The following is a 26,050-nucleotide window of genomic DNA, read 5'->3' as shown; positions in this document are numbered from 1 at the left end:
TATGTCTATGTTAAGTGTTCGGCGGGCGCAGTAGAGGGCTCAGAAGCGAAGGAGCGACAAGGGGATTTTGGAGAGTACGTTTTTCTGAAATGGTTTTTGGGGGGCATGTTGCATTTAGGAAGCCCCTATGGTGCCAGAACAGCAAAAAACCCTCACATGGCATACCATTTTGGAAACTAGACCCCTTGAGGAACATAACAAGGAATAAAGTGAGCCTTAATACCCCACAGGTGTTTCACGACTTTTGCATATGTAAAAAAAAAATATTTTTTTTTCACTAAAATGTGTGTTTCCCCCAAAATTTCACATTTTTCCAAGGGTTAATAGCAGGAAATACCCCCCAATATTTGTAACCCCTTCTCTTCTGAGTATGGAGGTACCCCATAAGTTGACCTGAAGTGCACTATGGGCGAACTACAATGCTCAGAAGAGAAGGAGTCATATTTGGCTTTTTGAGAGCAAATTTTGCTCGGGGGGCATGTCGCATTTAGGAAGCCCCTATGGTGCCAGAACAGTAAAAAATACCCACATGGCATACCATTTTGGAAACTAGACCCCTTGAGGAATGTAATAAGGAATAAAGTGAGCCTTATTACCCCACAGGTGTTTCACGACTTTTGCATATGTAAAAAAAAAAAAAAAAAATTTCCACTAAAATGTGTGTTTCCCCCCTAATTTCACCTTTTTGCAAGGGTTAATAGCAGAAAATACCCCCCAAAATTTGTAACCCCATCTCTTCTGAGTATGGAGGTACCCCATAAGTTGACCTGAAGTGCACTATGGGCGAACTACAATGCTCAGAAGAGGAGTCATATTTGGCTTTTTGAGAGCAAATTTTGCTCGGGGAGCATGTCGCATTTAGGAAGCCCCTAAGGTGTCAGAACAGCAAAATAACCCCCACATGGCATACCATTTTGGAAACTAGACCCCTTGAGGAACGTAACAAGGGGTACAGTGAGCATTTGCCCCCCACTGGTGTCTGACAGATCTTTGGAACAGTGGGCTGTACAAGTTTTCATTTTCATGGACCACTGTTCCAAAGATCCGTCAGACACCTGTGGGGGTAAATTCTCACTGCACCCCTCATTACATTCCGTGAGGGGTGTCGTTTCCGAAATGGGGTCACATGTGGTTTTTTTTTTTTTTTGCGTTTGTCAAAACCGCTGTAACAATCAGCCACCCCTGTGCAAATCACCTCAAATGTACATGGTGCGCTCACCCTTCTGGGCCTTGTTGTGCGCCCCCAGAGCACTTTGCGCCCACATATGGGGTATCTCCGTAGTCGGGAGAAATTGCGTTACAAATTTTGGGGGGCTTTTTTCCCTTTTACCTCTTGTGAAAATGTAAAGTATAGGGCAACATCAGCATGTTAGTGTAAAAAATAAAAAAAATTTACACTAACATTCTGGTGTAGACCCCAACATTTCCTTTTCATGAAGGGTTAAAGAAGAAAAAGCCCCCCAAACCTTGTAACGCAATTTCTCCCGAGTACGGCGATACCCCATATGTGACCCTAAACTGTTGCCCTGAAATACGACAGGGCTCCAAAGTGAGAGCGCCATGTGCATTTGAGGCCTAAATTAGGGATTTGCATAGGGGTGGACATAGGGGTATTCTACGCCAGTGATTCCCAAACAGGGTGCCTCCAGCTGTTGCAAAACTCCCAGCATGCCTGGACAGTCAACGGCTGTCCGACAATACTGGGAGTTGTTGTTTTTCAACAGCTGGAGGCTCTGCTTTGGAAACAGTGGTGTACCGGACGTTCTTATTGGGGGAGGGGGGCTGTGTAGGGGTATGTGTATATGTAGTGTTTTTAACTTTTTATTTTATTTTGTGTTAGTGTAGTGCAGTGTTTTTAGGGTACAGTCACATGGGCGGGGGGTTACAGCGAGTTTCCCAGCGCAAAATTTGCTGCATCTCAAGATGCGAGAAACCCACTTTAAAAGCCTCGCCCATGTGAATGTACCCTGTACATTCACGGGGGTGGCGGGGCGGGGGGGGCTTGCATCAGCTGTTGCAAAACCACAACTCCCAGCATGCATGGTCTGTTAGTGCATGCTGGGAGTCATAGTTTTGCAACAGCTGGAGGCACACAGGTTAGGAAACACTGAGTTAGAAACAGACAATGTTTCCCAACCAGTGTGTCTCCAGTTGTTGCAAAACTACAACTCCCAGCATGCCCGGACAGCCAAAGGCTGTCTAGGCATGCTGGGAGTTGTAGTTTTCAGACTCCTAGAAGCAGCAGTGAAGATCTTCACTGCTGCCTCTGAGGACTACATACTTGCCCGTCGCTGCTCGTCCACGTGGCCGGTCCCGCGCTGCTCCTCGGTCCCGCCGCTGGATCAGGTAAGTCCGCCGGTCCCCACGTGTTCCCCCCGAATGCCGCAGGTCCCCGCGAGCCCCTGCAGCGCTTCGTCCCCCGTTCTGCCCGACTTCCAGGGGCGGGCAGTGCGGGGGATCTGAACTTTCACCCCAGATCACTGTGATTGGTCCACAGGGACCAATCACAGTGATCGCTGACCAGGACCATCAATTGATGGTCCTGGGGGTGAAGCAGAAGTTGTCCCCTGCTGGAAACAGCGGGACTTCTGCCAGTTAACCCGTGCGATGCTGCGCATCGCCGGGTTAACTGAATGTCATTTATAAACGCCGGGATGCGCGAACGCACTGCACAACCCGGCGTTTATATATGACATTCTGCGGGAAGGGGTTAAATAGGCCTCTGCAAACTCAGAAAGAAGCAATCTGATTGGTTTTTATGATGAACTGCTCCACTCTTCCTCTACACAGGTTTTGATTATTCTCCCCAGTAGACTTAGCGGAGAAGATTTATCAAAACCTGTCCAGAGGGAAGTTGCTGAGTTGCCCATAGCAACCAATCAGATCGCTTCTTTCATTTTTGAAAAGGCAACTCAGCAACTCTTCCTCTGAACAGGTTTTGATTATTCTCCCCCGTAGACTTAATATACCCATACAGTCCTTACAACTCCCCTCTAACTCTTTGTGTAATAGAATTGAATAGAAAGTATATACTTGGTCACTTGGGAACATCAGCAAAGTGTATAGTTAAATAATTATCTTTAATACAATCTAGATTAATATTTTGACACATTGGGGAGATTTATCAAAACCTGTGGAGAGGAAAATTTGACCAGTTGCCTATAGCAACCATCTAGATTTATTCTTTCATTTTAAAAATGGCATCTAAAAAACTAAAAAAGCGATCTGATTGGTTCCTATGGGCAACTGCACCACTCTCCACTGCATAGGTGTTGATAAATCTCCCCTTATAGACTTGACAAACAGATTTGTAAATTACTTCTATTTAAAAATAATCGTAACCCTTCCCTTACTTATCAGCTGCTGTATTTTCCAGAGGAAGTTCTTTTCTTTTTGAATTTCCTTTCTGTCTGACCACAGTGCTTTCTGCTGACACCTCTGTCCATTTTAGGAACTGTCCAGAGCAGGATAGGTTTCCTATGGGGATTTGCTCCTACTCTGGACAGTTCCTAAAATGGACAGAGGTGTCAGCAGAAAGCACTGTGGTCAGACAGAAAGGAAATTCAAAAAGAAAGAATTTCCTCTGGAAAATACAGCAGCTGATAAGTACTGGAAGGGTTAAGATTTTAAATAGAAGTAATTTACAAATCTGTTTAACTTCTGGCACCAGTTGATTTAAACAAATTTATGTTTTCCAGGGGAGTACCCCTTTAATATACCCATACAGTACTTATATCCCCCACCCACCCTGACTAAGTTGAGGGGGGGGTTGTCAAAATTTATCAAAACGTGTGCAAAGGAAGGAAAAGTTGACCAGTTGCCATTGCGACCAATCAGATTTTTTCAGTTGCCTTGTTAAAAATGAAAGAAGCAATTTGATTGGTTGCTATGGGCTACTGGGCAACATTTCCTCTCTACTGGTTTTGATAAATTTCCCTCTTTGTGTAATAGAATTGAAAATACAGTATATGCTTGGTCATTTGTGAACACCAGCAAAGTGTATGGTTAAATCATTTGATTTAATACAATTTACATTATTATTTTGACATATCATGTAATAGATCTAGTCATCATTTGCAAGTCATCTGGATGTATTCTGATCAACATTTAGGATTTTTGTACCTCTCCTGTGTAATCTTGGCCCCTTCCTCATCTTCTGCTCTTTGTGTGCTCTCCCTCTGATACTGTACTAGTGGCTGGTAGAGATAGCTCCAAACACTTGATGATGTCACATGTGTGATGTCATAAAGGAGGATTAACAAAGAAAGCCAGTAAGGCCGCTGCATGATTTTATAGTGTTTAGTGGGGCTTGTCTGGTTTTCATTGTGATATCTAACATTTTACCAGGCAAAATAAAAATAAAAAACATTATATGAAAAAAGTTATATGAAAAAAGTCATTTTAGAAGGCAGGGAGGAAGAAAAAGAAAAGAAGACACATAAGAAAGAAAGAACAGAAGAAAAATAATGAACCTTGGTTAAAGTGTACCTATCATATCACAGAAAAAAAAGTTATGTTACTCAGTACCTCATCCTGATCATGTACATATAACTTGTATGTGTCTACATTCTGTATTTCTTTTCAAATCAGCTTATATCAGATCACACTGAATTTTAATCTTCTCACAGGAAGGCATGTCCCTCTCTTACCCTTACTGTACATCCAAGTCTGCTATAATGCAAATCCCTCATTTAGTCTTCAAATGCATATGGAGCTCTCTCACTCAGGAGCCCTGTGGTATTTAAAAGCAACAGCTTAGGGCCACATATGGGGTTACACCAGCATTTTAGTTTAAAAATTCTCAATTTTCATTTTTACGACTCACTGTAACAAAAATTGGCAAACACCTAGGGGTGTTAATACTCACTGTATCCCATGTTATGTTCCTTGAGGGGTGTAGTTTCTAAAATTGTGTCACATGTGGGGGCTTTCCACTGTTCTGTAACCATGGGGGGCTTTGTAAAAGCCACATGGCCCCTGACTTCAATCCTCTCTCCAAAATCCCAAAGTTCCTCCTTTCCTCCTGAGCCCTGTTTTGTTCCTGCATAACACTTTACATCCACATTTGGGGGAATTTGTGTACTCAGGAGAAATTTGGGGGTCTTTTTCTCCTTTTACCACTTGTACAAACGAAAAGTTGGGGAAACACTACAATGTTAGTGTAAACAATACTGTAGAATTTTTCTACAGTAACCTCATGGTGTAGACCCCAACTTTCCCTTTTCATAAGGTGTAAAAAGGAGAAGAAGCCCCCCTCCCCCAATTTGTAACACAATTTCTCCCGAGTAAGGAAATATCCCATGTGTGGAACTAAACTGTTGCCTTGAAATATGACAGGGCTCCAAAATGAAAGAGGGTCATGTGCATTTGAGACCTAAATTAGGGATTTGCACAAGGGCAGACTCGGATACAAGCATTGCACTTGCCGCCTCCACCAAAAAACACCCTATGGGTACGTTCACACGCGCAGATTTTTTAGCGGGTTCTCCGCTGCGTATTTGAAAGGGGGCGGGCTCTTCTTGGATACCCGCAGCAGATTTTCTGCGGCGGAATGTACACTGCGGAAAATCCGCCGCAATCCCCATTGAAGTCAGTAGGGACTGCGGCGGATTTTCCGCAGCGTAGATTCCGCCGCGGAAAATCTGCTGCGGACAGCCGAGAACAGCCCGCCCACTTTCAAATACGCAGCGGAAAACCCGCTAAAAAATCTGCGCGTGTGAACGCACCCTAAGGCAGTGTTTCCCAAACAGGATGCCTTCAGTTGTAGGCTCCATGCATTCACATATCCTGTACAGACGTACATAACATATACATTCACCTTTGGGGGGGGGGAGACCTCCAGCTGTTGCAAAACTGCAACTCCCAGAATGCACTGACAGGTCTTGCATGCTGGGAGTTGTAATATTGCCCCAGCTGTAGGCACACTGTTGGGGAAACACTAAGTTAGGTAACAGACTAATTCAGTGTTTCCCCAACAGTGTGACTTCTGCTGTTGCCAAACTACAACTCCCAGCATGCACGGTCTGACAGTGCATGCTGGGAGTTGTAGTGTGTTGAGGGTGTATAAGTGCAGATGTAAGTAACCCTTTAGTGATCGTGATGCCAGGGCATGGTTAACCATTCAACACCCGAGTTGTAGCCGATTATTCCTGGGCCAGGCACGGGGCAAATAATCACTCCGAAGCAAGGTTATGGATTAATGGCTTTTTACTGAGGCAGACAAGGTGTTAAAGTCTATACAGCTCAGTTTAGGCCCAAGGAGATTCAGAGTGAACATAGAGAAGCTTAACGGCTTGCTGGGACTTGTAGTGGACTTGGACTGACTGAAGCAATCCACGCTTTATTTGGTAACTTGAAAGACTTGACTGACTTGACTATCTTGACTGGACTTGGCCCCTGGATTTGTGCTTACTGCCAGGCTTTGACTTTCACCTGCAGGGGTTAACTGGTAGTAGATGCATGGCTGCTGGACTAGGCCTTGGGCCTCCTTCAGGATCACACAGACAAACTTCTCAGCTCCTCACTAGAGATGTCGCGAATTGTTCGCCGGCGAACAGTTCCCGGCGAATTTAGTGATGTTCGCGTTCGCATTGATCTGCCCCCTATACTTTAACATTGCAGTAAACTTTGACCCTGTGAGTCAGAGTCAGCAGACACATTACAGCCAATCAGCAGCAGTCCCTCCCTTCCAGACCCTCCTTCCTCTTGCACGGACGCCATTTTACCCTCATTCAGCATGCTGCAGGCTTAGGAAGTGGAGGGTCAGAGAAGCTGCTCCTGCTGTATAGGGAAAGCGATAACTAGGTTGCTGCAAGGTGGTGTATTCAGGGTCCAGTTTACTTCTAAAGCACTAGTGTAACATCTGCTTTAAGGACAGCACCCAAAAAAGCCCTTTTTTAGGGCTGAAAGATATCAGTCCATGTGTCTTGCAACAGCTGGAGGCACCCGGGTTGGGAGGGAACCGCTGGTTAAAAGGGGTACTCCAGAATCAAACTTAAGTTCCTTCAAGCAACTAACTACTACAGTATTCAAAGGGCTAAAAGATATCAGTCCGTGTGTTTTGCAACAGCTGGAGGCACCCTGGTTGGGGACCACTGCTTAAAAGGGGAACTGCACTGGCAAGCTTTTTTTCTTTAAAGCAACTAACTACTACAGTATTCAAAGGGCTGAAATATATCAGTCCATGTGTTTTGCATCAGCTGGAGGCACCCTGGTTGGGGACCACTGCATAAAAAGGGAACTCCGCTGGCAAGCTTTTTTTCTTTAAAGCAACTAACTACTACAGTATTCAAAGGGCTGAAATATATCAGTCCGTGTGTTTTGAAACAGCTGGAGGCACCCTGGTTGGGGACCACTGCTTAAAAGGGGAACTCCGCTGGCAAGCTTTTTTGCTCATTGTCACACTAGTGCAAATCACATTTGGTGTGACAGTTGTGCAAATAAAAAAAAAAAAAACTTTTTTGGCTGTTAAATAAAACCAGTCGTCACTGTCAGTTACGTGTGGTGTGACACTTGTGCAAATTTAACCAAAAAAGTTACAGGCAGAGGAAGGCTACCCCACAGGGGCCATCGTGGTGCTGGGATTCCCTTTGGCCCTAGAATGGCCAGGGTTCAGAGGCCATGTACCATGAACCCCCAAAGTTCTGAGGACTTAGTTGACTGGCTATCACAAGACACCCAATCTACTACAGCTTTCGCTCAGAACCTTGACGCACCATCCTTCTCCTCCTCTAGCTTAGCTTCGGGCACCTCTCATGCTACCATTTGCCCGCCTGCCGCCACCACCAACACTAGCACCACAGCAGCTTTACTTGATCCGAGGAGTTATTTACACATCAGTTTGAAGACATGAGTGATGCACAACCATTATTGCCAGAGAATGTAGTTAACAGGGATATGTCTCAGTCAGGCAGCATTACACACATGGACTTACGGTGTGATGATGATGTTGTACCCGCTGCTGCTTCCTTTTTTGAGGTGTCAGATAGCGGTGAAGGTGATGATGATGACGATGTGTCCGTGGATGCCACGTGGGTGCCCGCTAGAAGAGAAGAAGAGGGGGAAAGTTCAGATGGGGAGACAGAGAGGAGGAGGAGATGAGTTGGAAGCAGAGGGAGGTCGTCGCAAGGAGCTAGTGGCACAGTCAGACAGCATGCATCGACACCTGGGGTCAGCCAGACGGGACGCCAATCAACGCATGCAGTTGCCACCACCAGAATGCAGTCATCGCAGAGCTCAGCAGTGTGGCATTTTTTTTGTGTGTCTGCCTCTGACAACAGCGAGGCCATTTGCAACCTGTGCCAGAAGAAACTGAGTCGTGGGAAGTCCAACACCCACCTAGGCACAACTGCTTTGCGAAGGCACATGATGTCACATCACAAACGCCTATGGGATCAACACGTCAGTACAAGCAGCACACACAGTCAAAGCCGCCATCCTCCTCCTGGTCCAGCATCTTCAGCCAGGTCAACCACTGCTACCCTCCTTGCCCCCTCTCAACCAACCGCCTCTCCGTCTCTCACCTTAAGCAGTTCCTGCTCATCTGCCCACAGCCAGGTGTCTGTCAAGGAGATGTGTGAGCGCAAGAAGACAATGTCTCAAAGTCTGACAGCTGGCTTGTCGGAACTGCTAGCCTGCCAGCTTTTACCATACAAGCTGGTGGAGTCTGAGCCCTTTAAAAAATTTGTAGCCATTGGGACACCGCAGTGGAAGGTACCAGGCCGAAATTTTTTTGCACAAAAGGCAATCCCCAACCTTTACTCCATTGTGCAAAAGGAAATTATGGCATGCCTGGCACACAGTGTAGGGGCTAGGGTCCATCTAACCACTGATACCTGGTCTGCAAAGCATGGTCAGGGCAGGTATATCACCTACACTGCGCATTGGGTAAACCTGGTGACGGCTGCCAAGCATGGAATGCGTGGCTCTGCAGAGGAGTTGGTGACACCGCCACGACTCCTCCTACTCCATCCTCTTCCATAACATCCTCGGCCGAGTCCACTGCTGCGTCTTGCTCCACATGATCGGCACCCCCCCCCCCCTGGGGGGTGCTATTCCACATCCCGGATACGGCAGTGTCACGCCATCTTGGGGTTGACTTGCCTCAAAGCGGAGAGTCACACCGCGCCAGCGCTCCTGTCGGCTCTGAACGCACAGGTGGACCAGTGGCTGACTCCGCACCAACTGGAGATCGACAAGGTGGTTTGTGACAACGGAACAAATTTGTTGGCGGCATTGAGGTTGGGCAAGTTGACACATGTGCTGTGCATGACAAGTGTGTAATCTGATTGTACAACGCTTTGTGCTCAAGTACCCAGGCTTACAGGATGTCCTGAAGCCGTCCAGGAAGGTGTGTGGCCATTTCAGGCATTCCTACAAGGCCATGGCGCACTTGTCAGATATCCAGCGGCGAAACAACATGCCAGTGAGGCGCTTGATTTGCGACAGCCCGACATGTTGGAATTCAACACTTCTAATGTTCGACCGCCTGCTCCAACAAGAAAAAGCTGTCAACAAATATTTGTATGACCGGGGTGCTAGGACATTATCTGCGGAGCTGAGAATTTTTTTTGCCACGTTACTGGAGGCTCATGCGCAATGCCTGTAGGCTCATGCGTCCTTTTGAGGAGGTGACAAACCTGGTCAGTCGCACCGAAGGCACCATCAGTGACATCATACCGTTTGTTTTCTTCCTGGAGCATGCCCTGCGAAGAGTGCTGGATCAGGCAGTAGATGAGCATGAAGAGGAAGAGTTGTGGAAACCATCACCACCAGAAACAGCCTTATCAGCATCGCTTGCTGGACCTGCGGCAACGCTGGAAGAGGATTGTGAGGAAGAGGAGTCAGAGGAGGAATGTGGCTTTGAAGAGGAGGAGAAAGACCAACCACAGCAGGCATCCCAGGGTGCTCCTTGTCACCTATCTGGTTCCCGTGGTGTTGTACATGGCTGGGGGGAAGAAGATGATACCTTCCCTGACATCACTGAGGACGAGGAATGGGACATGAGTAGCTCGGCATCCGTCCTTGTGCAAATGTGGTCTTTCATGCTGTCGTGCCTGTTGAGGGACCCTTGTATAAAAAGGATGAAGGAGAACGACCTGTACTGGGTGTCCACGCTACTAGATCCCCGGTATAAACATAAAGTGCCTGACGTGTTACTGCATTACAGCAAGGCGGAAAGGATTCAGCAGGTCCAAAATAAATGAAGAAGTATGCTGTACACAGCGTATAAGGGTCATGTCACAGCACAACAGGGATCTAACAGGGGAAGAGGTGAAAGTAATCCTCCTCCTCCTCCCATGAACACACCGGCAAGGACAGGATGCTGTACAGACATGCTGTTGATGGAGGACATGCAGAGCTTTTTAACTCCTACGCATCGCCACAGCCCTTCGGGGTCCACCATCAGAGAACGACTTGACCGACAGGTAGCAGACTACCTGGCCTTAACCGCAGATATCGACACTCTGAGGAGCGATGAACCCCTTGACTACTGGGTGTGCCGGCTTGACCTGTGGCCTGAGCTATCCCAATTTGCGCTCAAACTTCTGGCCTGTTCCGCTTCAAGTGTCCTGTCAGAAAGGACCTTCAGTGCAGCAGGAGGTATTGTCACTGAGAAGAGGAGTCGCCTTGGTCAAAAAAGTCTGGATTACCTCACTTTTCTTAAGATGAATGAGGGATGGATCCCGAAGGGACTGACACTGGGCGATACATTTGACTGAACAAGGCCTGATCAGATTAGCTGCCTTGGGCTAAAAATGGCCCACACACTGCTGTATTTGAACTCTGAATGCCGGATGACTTGCGTGACTTATCCGCCACCACTTAGGGTTCAAGCCGCAATGTTTTAGGGCACTTTCTGCCTGGCGAAACAAACAGAAATTTTTCTGGCCGCTGCTACAGCAGCGGCTGCGACAATACCAAATTTTCCAGCCAGGTGTACATGCCTAATTTGTAGGGCCTCTGCTGCTGTACTTGTTATGGTGCTGCAATTTGTCTGGCCGCTGCTACAGCTGCGGCTGTGACAATACCCAATTTTTCATCCATGTGTACATGCCTAATTTTTCTGGCCTCTGCTGCTGCACTTGTTATGGTGCTGCAATTTTTATGGCCGCTGCTACAGCTGCGACAATATCAAATTTTCCAGCCAGGTGTACATGCCTAATTTTTCTGGCCTCTGCTGCTGCACTTTTTCTGGTGCTGCAATTTTTTTGGCTGCTGCTACAGATGCTGCTGCGACAATACCAAATTTTTCATCCATGTGTACATGCCTAATTTTTCTGGCCTCTGCTGCTGCTCTTGTTATGGTGCTGCAATTTTTCTGGCCGCTGCTACAGAAGCGGCTGCAACAATACCAAATTTTTCAGGCATGTGTACATGCCTAATTTTTCTGGTACTCTCTGCTGACATCTCTGTCCATCTCTGTCCAAATCCCACTATGTGCTGCCTCAAGGGGGGCTCTAACTATGTGCTGCCTAATATGGGGGAATCTATGTGCTGCCTAAAGGGGGAATCAAACTATGTGCTGCCTAAAGGGAGGCTCTAACTAAGTGCTGTCTAAAGGGGGATCTAATTATGTGATGCATAAAGGGGGGCTCTATGTGCTGCCTAAAGGGGGCTAAAGCACGTTATTCCAAACCATTTAGGAATGTTAGGTGATTTATGCCCTTTATGGATTAAAACCAGACTCTGCATCAACTATGTAATTTTCCATGGGAGTTTTGCCATGGATCCCACTCCGGCACGCCACAGTCCAGGTGTTAGTCCCCTTGAAACAACTTTTAAATCACTATTGTGGTCAGAAAGAGTCCCTGTGGGTTTTAAAATCCGCCTGCCCATTGAAGTCAATGGCGGTTGGCCCGGTTCGCGAACCTTTGCGGAAGTTCGCGTTCGCGGTTCGCGAACTGAACATTTTATGTTCGCAACATCACTACTCCTCACTTCACTGTACCTGAGCAGCAACTGACTACACTTAGCTCCTCCCAGATATATATGGGAGCAATTTAGAGGGATCCCATTGGCCAGATAAGTCACAAATTCACCTTGCATACTTCCATTAACAACAAAGGCCTCAGCAACAGTTTTTAAAGACACAAATACCTCAAAAGATAAACTATACATAACCTTATGAATTCCAAAAGTCCTTAGGAGTGCAGGCCCATGGGGACACTGAAGCAGCAGCCGCCACACAGGGTAGGCAGGAACACAGAATAAGCAGTATTCTGTACTGGGCCATCACAGTAGTTTTGCAACAGCTGCAGGCACACAGGTTGGGAAACATTAAGATAGGTAACAGACCCTAACTCAGTATTTCCCTACCAATGTGCCTCCAGCTGTTGTAAAACTACAACTCCCAGAATGCACTGACAGCCGAAAAGCATGCTGGAAGTTGTATATATGCAACAGCTGGAGGGTCACAGTTTGCAGACCACTGTGTAGTGGTCTCCAAACTGTGGCTCTCCAGATGTTGCAAAACTACAACTCCCAGCATGCTCAGACTGTCCAGGCATGCTGGGAGTTGTAGTTCTGCAACATCTGAAGGGCAAGATGTTGCAGCACTACAACACCCAGCATGCCTGACTGTCTGGGCATGCTGGGAATTGCTGTTTTACAACATCTGGAGGGCCACAGTTTGGAGACCACTATATAGTGGTCTCTAAACTGTGGCCCTCAAGATGTTGCAAAACTACAACTCCCAGCATTCCTGACCGACAAATCGCAGGAGATAGGAGGAGGAGGCACCCCTGCCGCGTCACTTCTATCCTCCAGGGTGGGGAAAAGCTGTGATTTGCTGGTCAGAATTGACCAGCGAATCACGGCACTCGCCAACAAGGGAGGGGGGGCGGTCCCAGGACCCTCCTAGGCGATGGCCTGATAGATGGCTGATGGCTGGTGATAGATATAAGTAGTCATCATGTTCCGATCACTGCCTCGTGCTCTGAACTCAACTTGTTGGGGACGGAGGGCGCATGGATATGCCCTCGCGTCTTACCACTTTAGGATGGAGAGCGTACCTGTACGCCTCCGCAATTCCGTGCACCGCAGCTCGCCGGGTGGTGATCGGAACGGGATGCCGGCTGAAATAATTCAGCAGGCATCCTGTGCCAATGCCACTGGCGATTTGCGGCGTTTCCGGGTCATAAAGGTCTCCGGTGACCCGGAAAAGAAGTGGGATCGGGGGTGTCCAAGACACCACCGGTCCCCCTGAAGGGATAGGGTGTTAGGTGTCAGGGGTGCCACCCCTCCTATCCCTGCTATTGGTGGGGCAGAAGCGACCAACAAATAGCAGATCGGGGGCGGGGGGGTTAAAGTTTGATTCTCCCGCTCTGCTGACCCATGGTAATCCGGGCAGAGCAGGGGAACCGTAGGTGACCGGCGCTGGAGGATACTTACCATCGGTGGGCGGCGATGACGTGCGGCTTGCTCCCTGCTACAGACTACGGAAGCCGTTAGGTTGCCTAGCAACTGTTACGCCGAGCGCTCCGGGTCCCCGCTCCTCCCCGGAGCGCTCGCAGCGTTTTCCTGATCGCAGCGCCCCGGTCAGACCCGCTGACCAGGAGCGCTGCGATAATGTCCCTAGCCGGGATGCGATTTGCGATGCAGGACGCGCCCGCTCGCGGTGCGCATCCCGACCCGCTTACCAGACTCGTTTCCCGTCTGTGCTGTCCCGGCGCGCGCGGCCCCGCTCCCTAGGGCGCGCACGACGGCTCTCTGCGATTTAAAGGGCCAGTGCGCCACTGATTGGCGCATGGTTTTAATTAGTGTGTTCACCTGTGCACTTCCCTATATTACCTCACTTCCCCTTCACTTCCTTGCCGGATCTTGTTGCCATTGTGCCAGTGAAAGCGTTCCTTGTGTATCCCAAGCCAGTGTTCCAGACCTCTTGCCGTTGCCCCTGACTACGATCCTTGCTGCCGGCCCTGACCTTCTGCTACGTCCGACCTTGCTCTTGCCTTATCCCTTGTACCGCGCCTATCTCAGCAGTCAGAGAGGTTGAGCCATTGCCGGTGGATACGACCTGGTTGCTACCGCTGCTGCAAGACCATCGTGCTTTGCGGCGGGCTCTGGGGAAAACCAGTAGCAACTTAGAACCGGTCCGCCGGCACGGTCCACGCCAATCCCTCTCTGACACAGAGGATCCACCTCCAGCCTGCCGAATCCTGACAGCAACATCTGGAGGGCTACGGTTTGAGATCACTATACAGCCCTCCAGATGTTGCAAAACTACAACTCCCAGCATGCTCAGACAGCTGTTTGCTGTTTGGACATGCTGGGATTTGTAGTTTTGCAACAGCTGGAGGGCTGCAGTTTGAAGATTACTGTGCAGTTATCTCTAAACTTTGGCCCTCTAGATCTTGCAAAACTACAACTCCCAGCATTCCCAAACAGCTGTCTTGGCATGCTGGGAGTTGTAATTCCATACCTCTAGCTGTTGAATAACTACATTTCCCAGCATGCCCTTCGACGATCAGTACATGCTGGGAGTTGTAGTTTTGCAACAGCTGGAGGCACACTGGTTGGAAAATACTGAGTTAGGTAACAGAACCTAACTGAAGGTTTTCCAACCAGTGTGCCTCCAGCTGTTGCAAAACTACAACTCCCAGCGTGCAAGGTCTTTCAGTACATGCTGGGAGTTGTAGTTTTGAAATAGCTGGAGGTCCGTCCCCCCCCCCCCCATGTGAATGTACAGGATACATTCACACGGGCAGGTTTACAGTGAGTTTTCTGCTTCAAGTTTGAGCTGCAGCAAATTTTCTGCCACAGCGCAAACTCCTAGCAGGAAACTCTTCGTAAACCGCTGCCAGTGCGAATGTATCCTAAAAACACTACACTACACTAACACATAATAAAGGGTAAAACACTACATATACACTGCCTTACACTGTCCCCCCAATAAAAATGAAAAACGTATTGTACGGCAGTGTTTCCAAAACGGAGTCTCCAGCTGTTGCAAAACAACAACTCCTAGCATTTCCGGACAGCCACTGACTGTCCAGGCATGCTGGGAGTTTAGCATCAGCTGGAGGCACCCTGTTTGGGAATCACTGGCAAAGAATACCCCTATGTCCACCACTATGCAATCCCTAATTCAGTCTTCAAATGCACATGGCGCTCTCTCACTTCGGAGCCTTGTCGTATTTCAAGGAAACAGTTTAGGGCCATATATGGGATATTTCCTTACTCAGGACCAATTGTGTTAGAAATTTTGGGGGGCTTTTTCTCCTTTTACCCCTTATAAAAAGGAAAAGTTGGGGTCTACAGCAGCCTAATAGTGTAAAAAAAGGAAAAAAAGACCCCCAAAATTTGTAACGCAATTTCTCCTGAGTACGGAAATACCCCATATGTGGGCATAAAATGCTCTGCGGGCGAACAACAGGGCTCAGGATAGAGCACTATGTACATTTGAGGCCTAAATTGGTGATTTGCACAGGGGTGGCTGATTGTGACATAAATGCAAAAAAATGAATACCCACGTGTGACCCCATTTGGAAACTACACCCCTCAAAGAACGTAACAAGGGGTATAGTGAGCCTTAACACCCCACAAGTGTTTGACAAATTTTCGTTAAAGTTGGATGGGAAAATGAAGAAAACATTTTTTTTTTTCACTAAAATGCTGGTGCTGGGTGCACAGTCCACTGTTCCAAAGATATGTCAAACACCAGTGGGGTTTAAATGCTCACTGCACCCCCTATTAAATTCTGCGAGGTGTGTAGTTTCCAAAATGGGGTCACATGTGGGGGAATCCACTCTTCTGACACCACTGGGGGCTTTGTAAACGCACATGGCCCCTGACTTCCATTCCAAATTATTCTCTCTCTAAAAGCTCAATGGCGCTCCTCCTCTTCTGAGCATTGTAGTGTGCCAGCAGAGCACTTCACGTCCACACATGGGGTATTTCCATACTCTGAAGAAATGGGGTTACAAATTTTGGGGGGCATTTTCTCCTATTACCCCTAGTAAAAAAATGCTATATTTGGGGGAAAAACAGCATTTTAGTGTATTTTTTTTATTTACACATCTGACTTTAGCAAAAACTCGACAAACACCTGTGGGGTGTTAAGGCTCACTGTACCCCTTGTTAAGTTCCTTTAGGGGTGTAGTTTCCAAAATAGTAGGTCATGTGTGTGTGTGTTTTTTTTTTTTTTTTTTTTTTGCTGCCAAAAACCATTTCAGCAAAATTTGCTTTCTAAAAGCCAAATGTGACTCCTTCTCTTCTGAGCATTGTAGTTTGTCCCCAACAGGTTAAAGTGTTACTGTCAATTTTTTAAAATGCTTAAATCAGTGTAGTAATGTGTCCTAAGATATGTATGCATAATAATATGCATGTGTTAATATGTAAAATACCTTTTTATTTATGTACCGCATTTAACGGGGTATACTACGCACCGGCCTATAACACGCACTCTCATTTTACCAAGGATATTTGGGTAAAAAAACCCCATCCCCGGTTTTATGATTACCTGTTGCCGGGGTCGGGTCCGCGCTGCTTCTGGCTCCGGTGTGGCGTCTATGCGTCGTTGCTATGCACTGCGCTACGCAATGACGAGTGATTAATAATGTGGTAAAAAAAGCTATTACGAATAATTGGTACATCTTGCAAGAAGTGTTGAGAAAGAAAAAGAACGCATCTGAATCAAATTGGCTGTCTGAATTACGACCAAAAGGGAACTTTTGTTGTGGTTCTTGGTCCTTTTGTTCAATTAATATGAAAGGTAGATTTTTGGAATTAGCAGGTAATAAAATTACTGTGAGACAATGTATTACATGCAGGTCCTATCATGTGATTTACGCACTGGTTTGTAAATGTAATTTATTTTACATTGGGAAGACGAAAAGGCCCCTATTCCACAGAATCCATGAGCATGTTTGATCCCTCAGGACCGGCATCGGAGCCACTAGATTTATACAGCACATCAATGAAGTTCATTCTAAAGAAAAACATGGATTCCGGTTTGCCGGTCTTGAGAGGATCGAACACGGATATGCTGGAAAAACTAAAGAAAATATTCTATTAATAAATGAAACAAAATGGATCCTACGTTTAGAAGCAATGGGACCTCTAGGTCTTAATGAACGCACGGAGCTCAGTGCTTTATTATTATAACCTTATTTGTATCACACAGTTGTTTTTAACATATTTTAATTGCACTTACCTGTTGTTTGGATGGTTTCTATGGCAACAAAGGGGAGGGTTATTTAAATGTGTTTCGGGCTGAATGACGATGTGGGCCAGTTGAAGCATATCTTGCGAAACGGCACAGTAGCCCCGAAAGAACATCCCTTTGTATACCGTCCGCCGTGTCCTGCACTGTCTGTACCCTTCCTGGAACAATAAAGAAGTTTTGAAGTATACGTATTTGGTGAGTTGCCCTGGCTTTTTCTCTACATTTGTGAAGATTTGCATTGGACTGTGCTATATCCAGTGAGCACAACCTGACGTGGTCTAGCCAACAGAGGTAGTGATTCACAGGTGCGTGTGATTAGGCGAGCTGTGCCGAGTAATCTTTCTACTATTGTGAAGTTGGGTGGATGATGTGGCATTTAGTCCAAGTCATTTCTTTTACATTTTATTTTTTTACTTAAATATCCCTGTTAAAATGGGGGTGCGTGTTATACGGCAGTGCGTGTTATATGCCAATAAATACGGTATTTATATATATATATATATATATATATATATAGATATATATATATAGAAACAGACCTCAAGGTATAGAATTGATTGAAGACTAGAGATATCATTGGTTGTACATAAAATAAATTATTTTATTGTATGCTTATTATTAAAAAGATATATTACACTAAAGTCTGAACAGGGCCCTTGTCGCTGACTTATAACACACAGGGAGTGAACTATAAAAATAAGTATGATATATAAAAATATAAAATAAAAATAAAAAATGCATATATAATCACCATATGAATTGGTATCCTGACACCAAAGTCCGTCTGTGTCCTTATGGTAAAAACCCGTCTGCGTGAATGTCAGACAATGCTTCTGTGTAGGTTGGCACGGGATGTACCCGGCCACAATGATGAATATTACCTGCAGTCACAAGTCCTCTGGATGGGCCCTCAGGACGGTAAGGGACATTTCTCCGCTCATGGCTTAGTTGCACTGAGATGCCGGCTGACTGGCACGGATCTGTGTCCGGCCCAATATTGGGAGCTGAGATCAGGCGGCATAGATGGTGTAAGTGCTTGCGGAGAGCCAATGCGATACTTTGTATCAGTGTCCTCGTGCTGGATATAGTATTATAGGCTTGCTCTTCCTCACACATTAGTACCCAAATATGGGGGTTCCAGCGCAAAAATACTCTATGATTACTGTATGGACATATATTGACTAATTTATGGTGTCAGGATACCATTTTATATGGTGATTATATATTCATTTTTACATTTGTATATTTTATATTATTTATTTTATGTACAACCAACAGGGGTGTTGCTGGGGGGGGGGTAGGGGGGGGGGTTAACGGGCTATAGCCCCAGGTCTCAGGTCGGAGTTTTTCTTTTTTTTTTCTTACATTTTTTTCAAAAATATTAACGCCGCTGCTTTCATACAGCAGTGGCTTACACCGGACCCAAAGTCCCACGAGATCGGGCAGCTGCCGAGGCTGTTGGGAGCAGAAGTTCCCTGAGCAGGCACGTATGCCTGCTCCTAGCCTGCAACTGTCGGTGTAATAAAATGTATTGCGTCCTGCACAAATCACACCAGCGCCAAGTGAGGGCAAGGAGTGATGGCCAGCGTATTCAGCGCTCTCTCCGACCTGATCCCCAGACCCTGATGAGTGGTGGTGATCTCCAGGTGATGGCATGATAGAGGTGTCATGTGGGTATGTATTATAGATGTATGCATGACAGATGTATGTATGCGTGTATGATAGATGTGTGTGTGTATGTATAATAGATGTATGCATGCATGTATATATGTATGATAGATGTTTGTATGATATATGTTTGTATGTATAATAGATGCATGTAAGTATGTATGATAGATGTGTGTATGTATGATAGATGTATTCATGCATGTATGGTAGATGTGTGCATGTATGATAGATGTATGTATGCATGTAAGATGTATGCAAGTTTGTATGATAGATGTATGCAAGTAGGAATGTAGGATAGATGTATGTATGATGTGTGTACGCAATGATATATGTATGTATGATAGGTGTGTGTATGTATTTGTGTATGACTGTCTGTCATACATACACCAGCCATAAACACATCTATCATGCATCATCTGGAGGAGGAGGACAGAGGAATCTGGAGGAGGAAAGAGGAGCCGGGGGAAAGACTAAGGGGTTTGGATGAAGCAGACAGAGGAGTCTGGAGGTGGCGGACAGAGGGGTCAGGAGGAGGTGGGGGCAGAAGAATCTGCAGGAGGAGAACAAAGAGGTCTGGAGGAGAAGAACAGAGGGGTCTAGAGGAGGAGGCAGACAAAGGGGTCTGGGCAAGGGGGGCAGGGACAGAACGGTCTGGAAGTGTAGGACAGTGCAGGGGTGGGATTCAACCGAAATAAATAAAAAAACAGTGTGTGGCAGTATTATTATTATTATTACGGGTACAGTGTGTGGCAGAGGGCACAGTTTCTGGCAGGGTTATTATATTCAGGAGTAAAGAGTATGGCATGGTTGAAGGGGTAGTCCAGTGGTGAAAAATGTATCCCTTATCCTAAGGATAGGGGATAAGTTTAAGAACGCGGGGGTCTGACTGCTGGGGCCCCCCCGCGATCTCTCTGTATGGGTGCCAGGCTCGCTGGCCAGATAGTGGGTGTCGACCACCGCACGAAGCGGCGGCCGACACGCCCCCTCAATACATCACTATGGCAGAGTCGGAGATTGCCGAAGGCAGAGCTCGGGCTCTGCCATAGAGTTGTATTGAGGGAGCGTGTCAGCCGCCACGTTGTGCGGTGGTCAACACGCCCCCTTCCTGCGGGCTGTCGGTGCCCCGTACAAGAGATCGTGGGGGGTCCGACCGCTGGAAGCCCCCCCGCAATCTCCTGTACGGGAGCCTGAAAGCCCGCAGGAAGGGGGCGTGTTGACCACCGCACGAAGTGGCGGCCGACACGCCCCCTCAATACATCGCTATGGAAGAGACGGAGATTGCCGAAGGCAGAGCTACGGCTCTGCCATAGAGTTGTATTGAGGGAGCGCGTCAGCCGCCACTTTGTGCGGTGGTCAACATATAAACATATATATTTTTGTAGGGCTCGGGTTGGGGTTATTTTATAAATTGTTTCTTTTTAACTTTCTTTAGACAGGATCCGTGCAGAATACATTGCCATCTATGAGGACGGCAATATACCCGTAGAACCTCCTGCAGTATATATTCCGGCTGGATATTCCTCAGTGTGAACCTAGCCTTTTATTTTCTATAAAGAAGATTTTTAACAGTGATGTTCAGATCGCTCTTATAATACACTGCACTGCTATTAAAGTGCAGTGTATTACGCCCTAAAGTAAACTTGTAAACTCTTCAGTCAGTCGATTCTATTCTATTAAATATTGGAAAAGGGGATTCCTACAAATGAAAAACAGAGTTTGGGGATCATAAATGATCCTAATCTCTGTACCTGAGATATGGTTGTGTTATAAAAGAAGCTGTCTATAGACGATATACTTCTAAACAACACATATATCTTCATGTATAAGGTAGAGACTATCACATCTCTGCAGGTCTAGATGTTACATCTAGCCTGATTGTTATCAGTAATTAATATAAATATTAATTACCTGTCTCGCGGTTCCTTTCTTGCAGCTGACGGGGGTATGTGTCACGTTCAACTTTTCAACGGGCATCAGTCACCTATAAAAAGACACAGGTATGATAACATGTTCCTGATACATGCTACAGACGCTTATATATATAACACTCTAGGGACAGAACTACTTATCTCAGGAATTATGAAACTGCATCCGAAAAGGAACAAAACATTTCAATAATTTTTGTAAATGTTTTATGCCTCTAAACATTATACTGAAGGTGTTTAATATCTTTTGGTTTTGTTTTCTATAAATATATATATTTTGCGGGTGTAGAGGTTGATGGATTTATAAATTGTTCGTTTTTTATTTTTAACTTTGTTTAGATGTAATCTGTGCAGAATACATTGCCATCTATGAGGATGGCAATGATCCAGTGGAATTTTCATCCATAATTATTCTGGATTAATATTCCTGAGTGTGAACATAGCCTTTAAATTTTTTTAAAGAGAACAATTAAGAGTGATCTTCTGATCGCTCATATATTACACTGCACTGGAATTAAAGTGCAGTGTATTATGCTTTTCAGCATTATGTTTACAGGCTATGAATTGTCATGGCTTTAGTCAGTTTTTAATTTTTTTGTTTTGATGAGACAGGATGGGGACATGATGAGACAGGGGGAAATGATAGTGGGGGGAGGTACTAAATGCTTAATGAGACAGGGGGAAATGATGAGGGAGGAAGAAATGATGGGGGATGATGAGACAGGTTGGGGGGATGATGAGACAGGGGGAAATGATAGTGGGGGGAGGAACTAAATGCTTAATGAGACAGGGGGAAATGATGAGGGAGGGGGAAATGATGGGGGGATGATGAGACAGGTTGGGGGGATGATGAGACAGGGGGAAATGATGGGGGATGATGAGACAGGTTGGGGGGATGATGAGAAAGGGGGAAATGATGAGGGGGGGAATGATGGGGGGCATGATCAGACAGGGTGGGGGGATGATGACAGGGGAATGATGGGGGGACATGATGAGACAGGGTGGGGGGATGATGAGACAGGGGGAAATGATGAGGGGGGGGAATGATGGGGGACATGATGAGACAGGGTGGGGGATGATGAGACAGGGGGAAATGATAGTGGGGGGAGGCACTAAATGCTTAATGTCTGTATGGCTAGTTGTGGTCTATGACAGGGGGAAATTATGAGACATGGGGGGGATGATGAGACATGGGGGGTGGCGATGAGAGGGGTAAATGTGGCACAGGGACTGATAAAAGGGAAGGAATGATGTGGCACTGGAGGGGACGGGACCAAACTGATGTGTGGAAGAAAACGACGTTGGGTGGATGATGTGGCATTTAGTCCAGGTCATTTATTTTACATTTTATTTTTTTACTTAAATTTCCCTGTTAAAATGGGGGTGCGTGTTATACGCCAGTGCATGTTATACGCCGATTAATATGGTATTTATATATACTGTATTTATCGGCGTATAACACGCACTTTTAGGCTAAATTTTTTTGCCTAAAGTCTATGTGCGTGTTATACGCCGATACACCCCCAGGAAAGGCAGGGGGAGAGAGGCCGTCGCTGCCTGCTTCTCTCCCCCTGCCTTTCCTGGGGTCTAGAGCGCTGCTGCCGGCCCTTCTCTCCCCCTGGCTATCGGCGCCGCTGCCCGTTCTGTCCCTCTGACTATCGGTGCCGGCGCCCCATTGCCAGCGCCGATAGCCGGGGGAGAGAAGCGGCGCTGACAGCCAGGGGGAGAGAAGGGGCAGCGGCACCCATTGCCGGTGCCGCTGCCCCGTTGCCTCCCCCAATCCCCGGTGGCATAGTTACCTGGGTCGGGTCCGCGCTGCTGCAGGCCTCCGGCGTGCGTCCCCGTCGTCGTTGCTATGCGCTGCACGGCGCGGCGCATGACGTCAGTGCGCCGAGCCGTGCATAGCAACGACGCAGGGGACGCGCGCCGGAGGCCTGCATCAGCGCGGACCCGACCCAGGTAATTATGCCACCGGGGATGGGGGGAGGCAACGGGGCAGCGGCGCCGGCAATGGGTGCCGCTGCCCCTTCTCTCCCCCTGGCTATCGGCGCCGGCACCGATACTCAGGTGGACAGAACGGGCAGTGGCGCCGATAGCCAGGGGGAGAGAAAGGGGCAGCGACGGCCTCTCTCCCCCTGCCTTTCCTGGGGGTGTATCGGGGTATACACGTGCACACACACACCCACCCTCATTTTACCATGGATATTTGGGTAAAAAACACTTTTTTTACCCAAATATCCTTGGTAAAATGAGGGTGCGTGTTATAGGCCGGTGCGTGGTATACCCCGATAAATACGGTATATATATATATATATATATATATATATATATATACATATATATATATATTTTTTAAAATATATATATATATATATATAGAGAGAGAGAGAGAGAGAGAGAAACAGACCTCAAGGTATAGAATTGATTGAAGACTAGAGATATCATTGGTTGTACATAAGATAAATAATTTTATTGCATGATAATTATTAAAAAGATATATTACACTAAAGTCTGAACAGGGCCCTTGTCACAGACTTATAACATACAGGGAGTGAACTATAAAAATAAGTATGATATATAAAAATATAAAATAAAAATGCATATATAATCACCAAATGAATTGGTATCCTGACACCAAAGTCCGTCTGTGTCCTTATGGTAAAAACCCGTCTGCGTGAATGTCAGACAATGCTTCTGTGTAGGTTGGCACGGGATGTACCCGGCCACAATGATGAATATTACCTGCAGTCACAAGTCCTCTGGATGGGCCCTCAGGACGGTAAGGGACATTTCTCCGCTCGTGGCTTAGTTGCACTGAGATGCCGGCTGACTGGCACGGATCTGCGTCCGGCCCAATATTGGGAGCTGAGATCAGGCGGCAGAGAGGGTGTAAGTGCTTGCGGAGAGCCAATGCGATACTTTGTATCAGGGTCCTCGTGCTGGAGATAGTATTATAAGCTCGCTCTTCCTCACACAGTGGTACCCAAATATGGGGGTTCCAGCGCAAAAATACTCTATGATTACTGTATGGACATATATTGACTAATTTATGGTGTCAGGATACCATTTTCTATGGTGATTTTATATTCATTTTTTCATTTTACATTTGTATATTTTATATTATTTATTTTATGTTCAACCAACAGGGGTGTTGCTGGGGGGGGGGGGGGTAGGGGGGGGGGTATCAGGCTATAGCCCCAGGTCTCAGGTCGGAGTTTTTCTTTTTTTTTCTTAAATTTTAAAAAAAAATATTAACGCCGCTGCTTTAAGACAGCAGTGGCTTACACCAGACCCCAAGTGCCACGAGATCGGGCAGCTGCCGAGGCTGTTTGGAGCAGAAGTTCCCTGAGCAGGCACGCATGCCTGCTCCTAGCCTGCAACTGTCGGTGTAATAAAATTTATTGCGTCCTGGACAAATCACACCAGCGCCAAGTGAGGGCAAGGAGTGATGGCCAGCGTATTCAGCGCTCTCTCCGACCTGATCCCCAGACCCTGATGAGTGGTGGTGATCTCCAGGTGATGGCATGATAGAGGTGTCATGTGGGTATGTATTATAGATGTATGCATGACAGATGTATGTATGCATGTATGATAGATGTGTGTGTGTGTATGTATAATAGATGTATGCACGCATGTATATATGTATGATAGATGTTTGTATGATATATGTTTGTATGTATAATAGATGCATGTAAGTATGTATAATAGATGTGTGTATGTATGATAGATGTATTCATGCATGTATGGTAGATGTGTGCATGCATGATAGATGTATGTATGCATGTAAGATGTATGCAAGTTTGTATGATAGATGTATGCAAGTATGAATGTAGGATAGATGTATGTATGATGTGTGTACGCAATGATATATATATGTATGATAGGCGTGTGTATGTATTTGTGTATGACTGTCTGTCATACATACACCAGCCATAAACACATCTATCATGCATCATCTGGAGGAGGAGGACAGAGGAATCTGGAGGAGGAAAGAGGAGCCGGGGGAAAGACTAAGGGGTTTGGATGAAGCAGACAGAGGAGTCTGGAGGTGGCGGACAGAGGGGTCCGGAGGAGGTGGGGGCAGAGGAATCTGCAGGAGGAGAACAACGAGGTCTGGAGGAGGAGAACAGAGGGGTCTAGAGGAGGAGGCAGACAAAGGGGTCTGGGCAAGGGGGGCAGGGACAGAACGGTCTGATGATGTAGGACAGTGCAGGGGTGGGATTCAATCGAAATAAATAAAAAAACAGTGTGTGGCAGTATTATTATTATTATTATGGGTACAGTGTGTGGCAAAGGGCACAGTTTCTGGCAGGGTTATATTCAGGAGTAAAGAGTATGGCATGGTTAAAGGGGTAGTCCAGTGGTGAAAAACGTATCCCTTATCCTAAGGATAGGGGATAAGTTTAAGATCGCGGGGGTCTGACTGCTGGGGGCCCCCCACGATCTCTTTGTATGGGTGCCAGGCTCGCATGCCAGATAGTGGGTGTCGACCACCGCACGAAGCGGCGGCCGAAACCCCCCCTCAATACATCACTATGGCAGAGTCGGAGATTGCCGAAGGCAGAGCTCGGGCTCTGCCATAGAGTTGTATTGAGGGAGTGTGTCAGCCGCCACGTTGTGCGGTGGTCAACACGCCCCCTTCCTAAGGATAGGGGATAAGTTTAAGATCGCGGGGGTCTGACTGCTGGGGGCCCCCCACGATCTCTTTGTATGGGTGCCAGGCTCGCATGCCAGATAGTGGGTGTCGACCACCGCACGAAGCGGCGGCCGAAACCCCCCCTCAATACATCACTATGGCAGAGCCGGAGATTGCAGAAGGCAGAGCTCCGGCTCTGCCATAGAGTTGTATTGAGGGAGTGTGTCAGCCGCCACTTTGTGCGGTGGTCAACATATAAACATATATATTTTTGTAGGGCTCGGGTTGGGGTTATTTTATAAATTGTTTCTTTTTAACTTTCTTTAGACAGGATCCGTGCAGAATACATTGCCATCTATGAGGACGGCAATATACCCGTAGAACCTCCTGCAGTATATATTCCGGCTGGATATTCCTCAGTGTGAACCTAGCCTTTTATTTTCTATAAAGAAGATTTTTAACAGTGATGTTCAGATCGCTCTTATAATACACTGCACTGCTATTAAGTGCAGGGTATTACGCCCTAAAGTAAACTTGTAAACTCTTCAGTCAGTCGATTCTATTCTATTAAATATTGGAAAAGGGGATTCCTACAAATGAAAAACAGAGTTTGGGGATCATAAATGATCCTAATCTCTGTACCTGAGATATGGT

The 26,050-nt window shown here is 46.6% G+C and overlaps 1 long non-coding RNA gene across 6 annotated transcripts in view; it reads right to left on the bottom strand.

Moving 5' to 3' along the window:
* Window positions 1-26,050, bottom strand: part of LOC130341006 (uncharacterized) — a 189,858-nt gene that overhangs the window by 88,134 nt on the left and 75,674 nt on the right. For 2 of the 6 annotated variants that reach the window (XR_008881018.1, XR_008881020.1), the window contains 3 exons: window positions 20,744-20,816; window positions 17,156-17,325; window positions 16,836-16,996 (listed from right to left, as the gene is read on the bottom strand). The exons of 1 other annotated variant lie outside the window; for it this stretch is intronic. This is a non-coding gene — a long non-coding RNA (uncharacterized LOC130341006). Of the gene's footprint in view, window positions 1-4,124; window positions 4,219-7,933; window positions 8,042-16,835; window positions 16,997-17,155; window positions 17,326-20,743; window positions 20,817-26,050 lie in introns of those variants that run through there. 3 more of the 6 variants (XR_008881019.1, XR_008881023.1, XR_008881021.1) reach the window with 3 other exon arrangements.

This window comes from Hyla sarda, unplaced genomic scaffold (assembly GCF_029499605.1).
Source record: "Hyla sarda isolate aHylSar1 unplaced genomic scaffold, aHylSar1.hap1 scaffold_609, whole genome shotgun sequence".
NCBI lineage: Eukaryota > Metazoa > Chordata > Amphibia > Anura > Hylidae > Hyla > Hyla sarda.
Note: the sequence above shows the minus strand (reverse complement) of the source record. Positions and strands in the feature narration are given on the sequence as shown.